This window comes from Blennius ocellaris (genome assembly GCF_963422515.1).
Source record: "Blennius ocellaris genome assembly, chromosome: 16".
Lineage (NCBI taxonomy): Eukaryota > Metazoa > Chordata > Actinopteri > Blenniiformes > Blenniidae > Blennius > Blennius ocellaris.
In genome coordinates, this window is record NC_137665.1 from 23807065 (window position 1) to 23818328 (window position 11264).

An 11264-nucleotide genomic window follows, 5' to 3' on the forward strand; every position below is an offset into this window, starting at 1 on the left:
GTTACCATCAACAACACAACAGTGTGTGCTTGGTGAGACATTTTCAGTTCTTATGTTCACTATTGAAATCGTGCCTGACACATTATATCAGAAACTCTAACATAAACACATTTTAATGGGAATACTGACCTACAATGTGGTACTTGCAGATCATGCAGCATTTGTTCACACTTAAGTGGGAAAGTGATTTCATCTTGGCACACACACCTCCATTACAAGAAGTCCTAAAGTTCTAAATCTAAAGTGACATCGTGTCAAGTGACTAGTTGAAGGTACAGTGACGTAGTCTTCAGTGGTTGATGCACTGGGTGATCTGAGACGTTGCAGTTATCCTGAACTACAGTTCATAAGTGCCTATTTCTGAAAATATTAAGCTCAACATTATTCATAGAAACAACAAAATATTTGCAAGTGCATTTGTGCTCATGAGAAACAAATACTGATCATTGTTTATTTGTTCTTGTAGGTTGCATGAACGCCAGAAACGAGCAGACCGGGACTCGTTGCTGCAAGGAGTACAGCTTCCCCAACAGGTCTCTGTGGTGAAGGACTCAATTCTGGAAGCAAGAGATCTCCCTGCCGTTTCTGCACAACATGGACATGTGGAAATGGAATTTAATGAGCCGGAAAATCGTGAAGGCATGGCAGTGACACGTCAACACCGGGGTGTGAAAACTGATCTGACTCAGCATCCTGGGTCATATACAGGGCCGAGTTCCTCCACACCATCGTCTAGCCATCCAGGTCCGTTCTCACCAGCCCCTTCACCTGCCTGGTCCATGTTTCCCCACCAGCAGCCACCAGCAGCTCCATCTCCCACCTGGTCCATGTTTCCCCACCAGCAGCCACCACCAGCTCCATCTCCCACCTGGCCCATGTTTCTCCACCAGCAGCCACCACCAGCTCCATCTCCCACCTGGCCCATGTTTCCCCACCTGCAGCCACCACCAGCTCCATCTCCCACCTGGTCCATGTTTCCCCACCACCAGCTCCATCTCCCACCTGGTCCATGTTTCCCCACCACCAGCCACCACCAGCTCCATCTCCCACCTGGCCCATGTTTCCCCACCAGCAGCCACCACCAGCTCCATCTCCCACCTGGTCCATGTTTCTCCACCAGCAGCCACCACCAGCTCCATCTCCCACCTGGTCCATGTTTCCCCACCAGCAGCCACCAGCAGCTCCATCTCCCACCTGGTCCATGTTTCCCCACCAGCAGCCACCAGCAGCTCCATCTCCCACCTGGTCCATGTTTCCCCACCAGCAGCCACCAGCAGCTCCATCTCCCACCTGGTCCATGTTTCCCCACCTGCAGCCACCACCAGCTCCATCTCCCACCTGGTCCATGTTTCCCCACCTGCAGCCACCAGCAGCTCCATCTCCCACCTGGTCCATGTTTCTCCACCAGCAGCCACCACCAGCTCCATCTCCCACCTGGTCCATGTTTCCCCACCAGCAGCCACCAGCAGCTCCATCTCCCACCTGGTCCATGTTTCCCCACCAGCAGCCACCAGCAGCTCCATCTCCCACCTGGTCCATGTTTCCCCACCAGCAGCCACCAGCAGCTCCATCTCCCACCTGGTCCATGTTTCCCCACCTGCAGCCACCACCAGCTCCATCTCCCACCTGGTCCATGTTTCCCCACCTGCAGCCACCACCAGCTCCATCTCCCACCTGGTCCATGTTTCCCCACCACCAGCTCCATCTCCCACCTGGTCCATGTTTCCCCACCACCAGCCACCACCAGCTCCATCTCCCACCTGGCCCATGTTTCCCCACCAGCAGCCACCACCAGCTCCATCTCCCACCTGGTCCATGTTTCCCCACCTGCAGCCACCACCAGCTCCATCTCCCACCTGGTCCATGTTTCCCCACCAGCAGCTCCATCTCCCACCTGGTCCATGTTTCCCCACCAGCAGCCACCACCAGCTCCATCTCCCACCTGGTCCATGTTTCCCCACCAGCAGCCACCACCAGCTCCATCTCCCACCTGGTCCATGTTTCCCCACCAGCAGCCACCACCAGCTCCATCTCCCACCTGGTCCATGTTTCCCCACCAGCAGCCACCACCAGCTCCATCTCCCACCTGGTCCATGTTTCCCCACCAGCAGCCACCAGCAGCTCCATCTCCCACCTGGTCCATGTTTCCCCACCAGCAGCCACCACCAGCTCCATCTCACACCTGGTCCATGTTTCCCCACCAGCAGCCACCACCAGCTCCATCTCCCACCTGGTCCATGTTTCCCCACCAGCAGCTCCATCTCCCACCTGGTCCATGTTTCCCCACCAGCAGCCACCACCAGCTCCATCTCCCACCTGGTCCATGTTTCCCCACCAGCAGCCACCACCAGCTCCATCTCACACCTGGTCCATGTTTCCCCACCAGCAGCCACCACCAGCTCCATCTCCCACCTGGTCCATGTTTCCCCACCAGCAGCTCCATCTCCCACCTGGTCCATGTTTCCCCACCACCAGCTCCATCTCCCACCTGGTCCATGTTTCCCCACCAGCAGCCACCACCGGCCCCTTCACCTGCCTGGTCCTCCCTTGGACAGAGTCAACAGCTGCAACCACCTGCTTGGCCTCAGCATCAGCTGCACCAACCTCCACCAGCACCACCATCTGTCTCCCCAACAGCCCTTCGTCACCCCCCCTCTGTCCCCTCTTCATCTTCAGGTTCCGCTGCCTCCACACAAGACGTGTTTCCTTCTTATGTGAACCGTCAATTAAAATGGAGGCACCAGAGGGCAGCACTTGAAGATGAGAAGCCATGGAGAGTGGGGAGACACCAAAAAAGCTCCCTTTCAAGGAGGACTATCATTACACCTGTAAAATGTGCGGCCTCTCAAAAAACAAAAGCACTGGGCACACTCAAATAAAGGGGAAATAGTTCTGTCCAGCCTCTGGCAAGACTGTGACAGAATGGAGAGAGAGCCTGGAAAAATAGCTTCTGTCTTCTTTTTATTGCAATATTTTTGTTGGACAAATAAACCTCATTTCTTTGTACATAGTTAAAAAAGGGCCTTTTTTACGTTTTGTGTGCACAAATAAACCTCATTTCTTTGTACATAGTTAAAAAAGTGCCTTTTTTCCGTTTTGTGTGTACAAATAAACCTCATTTCTTTGTAAATAGTTAAAAAGGGCCTTTTTTACGTTTTGTGTGCACAAATAAACCTCATTTCTTTGTACATATTTAAAAAAGGGCCTTTTTTACGTTTTGTGTGCACAAATAAACCTAATTTCTTTGTACATAGTTAAAAAAGGGCCTTTTTTCCATTTTATGTGCACAAATAAACTTCATTTCTTTGTAAATAGTTAAAAAAGGGCCTTTTTTACGTTTTGTGTGCACAAATAAACCTCATTTCTTTGTACATAGTTAAAAAAGGGCCTTTTTTCCATTTTATGTGCACAAATAAACCTCATTTCTTTGTACATAGTTAAAAAAAGGGCCTTTTTTCCATTTTATGTGCACAAATAAACTTCATTTCTTTGTAAATAGTTAAAAAAGGGCCTTTTTTACGTTTTGTGTGCACAAATAAACCTCATTTCTTTGTACATAGTTAAAAAAGTGCCTTTTTTCCGTTTTGTGTGCACAAATAAACCTCATTTCTTTGTAAATAGTTAAAAAAGTGCCTTTTTTCCGTTTTGTGTGCACAAATAAACCTCATTTCTTTGTACATAGTTAAAAAAGGGCCTTTTTTCCATTTTGTGTGCACAAATAAACCTCATTTCTTTGTAAATAGTTAAAAAAGGGCCTTTTTTTCCGTTTTGTGTGCACAAATAAACCTCATTTCTTTGTACATAGTTAAAAAAGGGCGTTTTTTTCCATTTTGTGTGCACAAATAAACCTCATTTCTTTGTACATAGTTAAAAAAGGGCCTTTTTTCCCGTTTTGTGTGCACAAATAAACCTAATTTCTTTGTACATAGTTAAAAAAGGGCCTTTTTTCCATTTTATGTGCACAAATAAACTTCATTTCTTTGTAAATAGTTAAAAAAGGGCCTTTTTTCCATTTTATGTGCACAAATAAACCTCATTTCTTTGTACATAGTTAAAAAAGGGCCTTTTTTCCATTTTATGTGCACAAATAAACTTCATTTCTTTGTAAATAGTTAAAAAAGGGCCTTTTTTACGTTTTGTGTGCACAAATAAACCTCATTTCTTTGTACATAGTTAAAAAAGGGCCTTTTTTCCGTTTTGTGTGCACAAATAAACTTCATTTCTTTGTACATAGTTAAAAAAGTGCCTTTTTTCCGTTTTGTGTGCACAAATAAACCTCATTTCTTTGTAAATAGTTAAAAAAGTGCCTTTTTTCCGTTTTGTGTGCACAAATAAACCTCATTTCTTTGTAAATAGTTAAAAAAGTGCCCTTTTTTCCGTTTTGTGTGCACAAATAAACCTCATTTCTTTGTAAATAGTTAAAAAAGTGCCTTTTTTCCGTTTTGTGTGCACAAATAAACCTCATTTCTTTGTACATAGTTAAAAAAGGGCCTTTTTTCCATTTTGTGTGCACAAATAAACCTAATTTCTTTGTAAATAGTTAAAAAAGGGCCTTTTTTCCGTTTTGTGTGCACAAATAAACCTAATTTCTTTATAAATAGTTAAAAAAGGGCCTTTTTTCCGTTTTGTGTGCACAAATAAACCTCATTTCTTTGTACATAGTTAAAAAAGGGCGTTTTTTTCCATTTTGTGTGCACAAATAAACCTCATTTCTTTGTAAATAGTTAAAAAAGTGCCTTTTTTCCGTTTTGTGTGCACAAATAAACCTAATTTCTTTATAAATAGGTTTATTTGTGCACACAAAACGGAAAAAGAGGCCCTTTTTTAACTAATTTCTTTGTAAATAGTTAAAAAAGGGCCTTTTTTCCGTTTTGTGTGCACAAATAAACCTCATTTCTTTGTACATAGTTAAAAAAGGGCCTTTTTTCCATTTTATGTGCACAAATAAACTTCATTTCTTTGTAAATAGTTAAAAAAGGGCCTTTTTTACGTTTTGTGTGCACAAATAAACCTCATTTCTTTGTACATAGTTAAAAAAGTGCCTTTTTTCCGTTTTGTGTGCACAAATAAACCTAATTTCTTTATAAATAGTTAAAAAAGGGCCTTTTTTTCCGTTTTGTGTGCACAAATAAACCTCATTTCTTTGTACATAGTTAAAAAAGTGCCTTTTTTCCGTTTTGTGTGCACAAATAAACCTAATTTCTTTATAAATAGTTAAAAAAGGGCCTTTTTTCCGTTTTGTGTGCACAAATAAACCTCATTTCTTTGTACATAGTTAAAAAAGTGCCTTTTTTCCGTTTTGTGTGCACAAATAAACCTAATTTCTTTATAAATAGGTTTATTTGTGCACACAAAACGGAAAAAAAGGCCCTTTTTTAACTAATTTCTTTGTAAATAGTTAAAAAAGGGCCTTTTTTCCGTTTTGTGTGCACAAATAAACCTCATTTCTTTGTACATAGTTAAAAAAGGGCCTTTTTTCCATTTTATGTGCACAAATAAACTTCATTTCTTTATAAATAGTTAAAAAAGTGCCTTTTTTACGTTTTGTGTGCACAAATAAACCTCATTTCTTTGTACATAGTTAAAAAAGTGCCTTTTTTCCGTTTTGTGTGCACAAATAAACTTCATTTCTTTGTACATAGTTAAAAAAGGGCCTTTTTTCCGTTTTGTGTGCACAAATAAACTTCATTTCTTTGTAAATAGTTAAAAAAGGGCCTTTTTTCCATTTTGTGTGCACAAATAAACCTAATTTCTTTGTACATAGTTAAAAAAGGGCCTTTTTTCCGTTTTGTGCGCACAAATAAACTTCATTTCTTTGTACATAGTTAAAAAAGGGCCTTTTTTCCATTTTATGTGCACAAATAAACTTCATTTCTTTGTAAATAGTTAAAAAAGGGCCTTTTTTCCATTTTGTGTGCACAAATAAACCTAATTTCTTTGTACATAGTTAAAAAAGTGCCTTTTTTCCGTTTTGTGCGCACAAATAAACCTAATTTCTTTGTACATAGTTAAAAAAGGGCCTTTTTTCCGTTTTGTGTGCACAAATAAACCTAATTTCTTTGTACATAGTTAAAAAAGTGCCTTTTTTCCGTTTTGTGTGCACAAATAAACCTAATTTCTTTATAAATAGGTTTATTTGTGCACACAAAACGGAAAAAAGGCCCTTTTTTAACTAATTTCTTTGTAAATAGTTAAAAAAGGGCCTTTTTTCCGTTTTGTGTGCACAAATAAACCTCATTTCTTTGTACATAGTTAAAAAAGGGCCTTTTTTCCATTTTATGTGCACAAATAAACTTCATTTCTTTATAAATAGTTAAAAAAGTGCCTTTTTTACGTTTTGTGTGCACAAATAAACCTCATTTCTTTGTACATAGTTAAAAAAGTGCCTTTTTTCCGTTTTGTGTGCACAAATAAACTTCATTTCTTTGTACATAGTTAAAAAAGGGCCTTTTTTCCGTTTTGTGTGCACAAATAAACTTCATTTCTTTGTAAATAGTTAAAAAAGGGCCTTTTTTCCATTTTGTGTGCACAAATAAACCTAATTTCTTTGTACATAGTTAAAAAAGGGCCTTTTTTCCGTTTTGTGCGCACAAATAAACTTCATTTCTTTGTACATAGTTAAAAAAGGGCCTTTTTTCCATTTTATGTGCACAAATAAACTTCATTTCTTTGTAAATAGTTAAAAAAGGGCCTTTTTTCCATTTTGTGTGCACAAATAAACCTAATTTCTTTGTACATAGTTAAAAAAGGGCCTTTTTTCCGTTTTGTGCGCACAAATAAACCTAATTTCTTTGTACATAGTTAAAAAAGGGCCTTTTTTCCGTTTTGTGTGCACAAATAAACCTAATTTCTTTGTACATAGTTAAAAAAGTGCCTTTTTTCCGTTTTGTGTGCACAAATAAACCTAATTTCTTTGTACATAGTTAAAAAAGGGCCTTTTTTCCATTTTATGTGCACAAATAAACTTCATTTCTTTGTAAATAGTTAAAAAAGGGCCTTTTTTCCGTTTTGTGCGCACAAATAAACCTCATTTCTTTGTACATGGAAAAAAGGCACTTTAACTATTTACAAAGAAATTAGGTTTATTTGTGCACACAAAACGGAAAAAAGGCACTTTTTTAACTGTTTTGTGTGCACAAATAAACCTAATTTCTTTGTAAATAGTTAAAAACGGGCCTTTTTTCCGTTTTGTGTGCACAAATAAACCTCATTTCTTTGTACATAGTTAAAAAAGGGCCTTTTTTCCGTTTTGTGTGCACAAATAAACCTAATTTCTTTATAAATAGTTAAAAAAGGGCCTTTTTTCCGTTTTGTGTGCACAAATAAACCTCATTTCTTTGTACATAGTTAAAAAAGTGCCTTTTTTCCGTTTTGTGTGCACAAATAAACCTAATTTCTTTATAAATAGTTAAAAAAGGGCCTTTTTTCCGTTTTGTGTGCACAAATAAACCTCATTTCTTTGTAAATAGTTAAAAAAGTGCCTTTTTTCCGTTTTGTGTGCACAAATAAACCTAATTTCTTTATAAATAGGTTTATTTGTGCACACAAAACGGAAAAAAGGCACTTTTTTAACTAATTTCTTTGTAAATAGTTAAAAAAGGGCCTTTTTTCCGTTTTGTGTGCACAAATAAACCTCATTTCTTTGTACATAGTTAAAAAAGGGCCTTTTTTCCATTTTATGTGCACAAATAAACTTCATTTCTTTGTAAATAGTTAAAAAAGGGCCTTTTTTACGTTTTGTGTGCACAAATAAACCTCATTTCTTTGTACATAGTTAAAAAAGTGCCTTTTTTCCATTTTGTGTGCACAAATAAACCTAATTTCTTTATAAATAGTTAAAAAAGGGCCTTTTTTCCGTTTTGTGTGCACAAATAAACCTCATTTCTTTGTACATAGTTAAAAAAGTGCCTTTTTTCCGTTTTGTGTGCACAAATAAACCTCATTTCTTTGTACATAGTTAAAAAAGTGCCTTTTTTCCGTTTTGTGTGCACAAATAAACCTAATTTCTTTATAAATAGTTAAAAAATGGCCTTTTTTCCGTTTTGTGTGCACAAATGAACCTCATTTCTTTGTACATAGTTAAAAAAGTGCCTTTTTTCCGTTTTGTGTGCACAAATAAACCTAATTTCTTTATAAATAGGTTTATTTGTGCACACAAAACGGAAAAAAGGCCCTTTTTTAACTAATTTCTTTGTAAATAGTTAAAAAAGGGCCTTTTTTCCGTTTTGTGTGCACAAATAAACCTCATTTCTTTGTACATAGTTAAAAAAGGGCCTTTTTTCCATTTTATGTGCACAAATAAACTTCATTTCTTTGTAAATAGTTAAAAAAGGGCCTTTTTTCCATTTTGTGTGCACAAATAAACTTGATATCTTTATAAATAGTTTAAAAAAGGGCCTTTTTTCCGTTTTGTGTGCACAAATAAACTTCATTTCTTTGTACATAGTTAAAAAAGTGCCTTTTTTCCATTTTGTGTGCACAAATAAACTTCATTTCTTTGTACATAGTTAAAAAAGTGCATTTTTTCCGTTTTGTGTGCACAAATAAACTTCATTTCTTTGTACATAGTTAAAAAAAGTGCCTTTTTTCCGTTTTGTGTGCACAAATAAACTTCATTTCTTTGTACATAGTTAAAAAAGTGCCTTTTTTCCGTTTTGTGTGCACAAATAAACTTTATTTCTTTATAAATAGTTAAAAAAAGGGCCTTTTTTCCTCCCTCCTCTCTTCCTTCTTTTCCCCCCTTTCCCCCCCCCTATTTCCTTTTTCTTCCCCCACCTTAGCAGTCCCTTTTGCTCCATCTCTGGCCGAGGTGGCAAGGCAACGGACTGGTGCACGGGAGACCCTGGTTCGATTCCCGCTAGGGGCACTGAGCAAACAACAGCATCCAGTGTGGGCCCACATGGAAAGAACCTATATAAAGGTTAGGATATATGTGGCATATATAAAATTGGCCATTTTCCTATATTTTATGCACATATGTGTACATATATGCGCGCATGTATGCACACATATATGTATCTTCCTCCTCCTAACATCCAGCTTATAGAGCATCTTCCTCCTCCTAACATCAGCTTATAGAGCATCTTCCTCCTCCTAACATCCAGCTTATAGAGCATCTTCCTCCTCCTAACATCCAGCTTATAGAGCATCTTCCTCTTAACATCCAGCTTATAGAGCATCTTCCTCTTAACATCCAGCTTATAGAGCATCTTCCTCCTCCTAACATCAGCGTGTAAGTGGGGTTGACCCAACCGGGACAAAACGGGAAGAAAAATCAAAAGAGGAGGAGATGGGCCCAGCTCCCAACGGTTTCATACATCCTGACACCATCGTCGTACAGAAAAACAACATCATCATCGGCGTGTTGGAAAGATTTCTGATTGTGTGACAAAATCTATAGTAGTTCACATTTAAAATTGATGTTGGGCAGCGTTCTAAATTCATAAAAGCTGAAAAAAAAAAAGTGTCAAAACTAATAAAAAAAAATTTTTTTGTTTGTTTTTTAAACAGCCACGATTACATGTGTTGTATCAGTTGTGATGTTAGCATGCTAAGCACTTAGAACGTTGTATAAGTTGTGACGTTAGCACACTAACCAGTTAGCATGTTGCATCACTTGTAATGTTAGCATGCTCAGCAATTAGCATACGGCATCAGTTGTGATGTTAGCACACTAAGCAATTAGCATGTGGTATCAGTTGTGATGTTAGCACGCTAACCAGCTAGCACATTGTATCAGTTGTGATGTTAGCACACTAAGCAATTAGCATGTGGTATCAGTTGTGATGTTGGCACGCTAACCAGTTAGCACGTTGCATCAGTTGCGATGCTAGCACGCTAACCAGTTAGCACGTTGCATCAGTTGTGATGTTAGCATGCTAACCAGTTCACAACCAAGCAAGATAATCCAAAATGATTCTACTTCAGTTGAATTTAAAAGAAAGTGGAGTTCCAGTACAAAACGTGGACTGCAGACAAACCGGCTCCTGCAGTGACTCACTGCTGCCCCCTTATGGTAAGAGTGCAATTAGATCTAATGTACATAACTCCACACTGCGTTTATTTAACGCAGTTCTGTCAGAATTCTTTTATTCAGGTGTCAAATACAGACCAAAGAAGATTCCACTGGTTAAAACAAACAAACAATCAACTACAAATGTTTCCTTGTTTTAGAGAAAAACAAAAAGTAACACATAAGGAAGGTTTAATATCACTTCACAGAATCTGATAATATTAACATTAGAATTGAAAAATGACACAATTTCAATATGTAGCTATTCTCAATAAGTGCAAATGACAATGAAATGTTGAAAAACGAGGTCTCCAGATGCAGCATGTGGTTTGATTGACAATCAGCCAGTAAATTCCCAGAATTAGTCTTTGGTCACCTGACTCTGCAGAAAGTCCTGTGTAATAGTGTTTTTGTGCAGTTTAATGCCAATACAGGTCAAACACAAGTCATAACCCCCCCGTCTTGTGGAATCGTCTTAGAGAGACCTCACACATGTGGGAGGGTGGAGGTGAGCCACACACACACACACACACACACACGCACAGCCGAGCCGTTTTCCCATAAGACCTGAGGTCCGTTTCACGAAGCAGGTTTAAGGATTACCCCAGGTTAATTAACACAGAGTTGAGGGAAATGCGGGGTTTTCCGTTTCACAAAGGGAGGTAACTCCAACCAGAGGAAGCGGGGTAACTCAAGCCTGTTTCACGAAGCGGGGAAACGTCAACTCTCGGTCAGTTACCGGGGCAACAGACGCTCTAGAACTAACCTGGTCGGGAGCAGGTTTTTGTCAGTGAACCTGGAGTTTTGCTCTGGCTCCGCCCCCTTTCAGACGGACACGGGACTTCATTTCCTCATTCAGCGGGGGAGTTTTGGCGAAACAGTTCGCAGTGCCTTATTCCAGAGGCAAATTAGACGTCAACTTTATTCCCTCACTATGGCATGTCCTTTTGTGAACGATCCGGTCGATGAAGGTCGATTACTCCGCCGAGAATGTCATATTCACCGCCAGATCATCATCAGACATAGATGTACTGGCATATCCAGACACCTTCTTGTTTGAGCGGTACCGTTTTACTGCCGAGACAATTATATACATCTGCAGTTTAATCGGTCCGTACATTGGCAACGTCACCAGCTGCAGCCTTGCCCTGACGTCCCACCAGATACTGTGTGTTGCTCTGCGTTTCCTCACAAATGGCAGTTTTCTGTATAATGTTGGAGACGCAGAGCACCTCAGTAAGGCCACTGTATG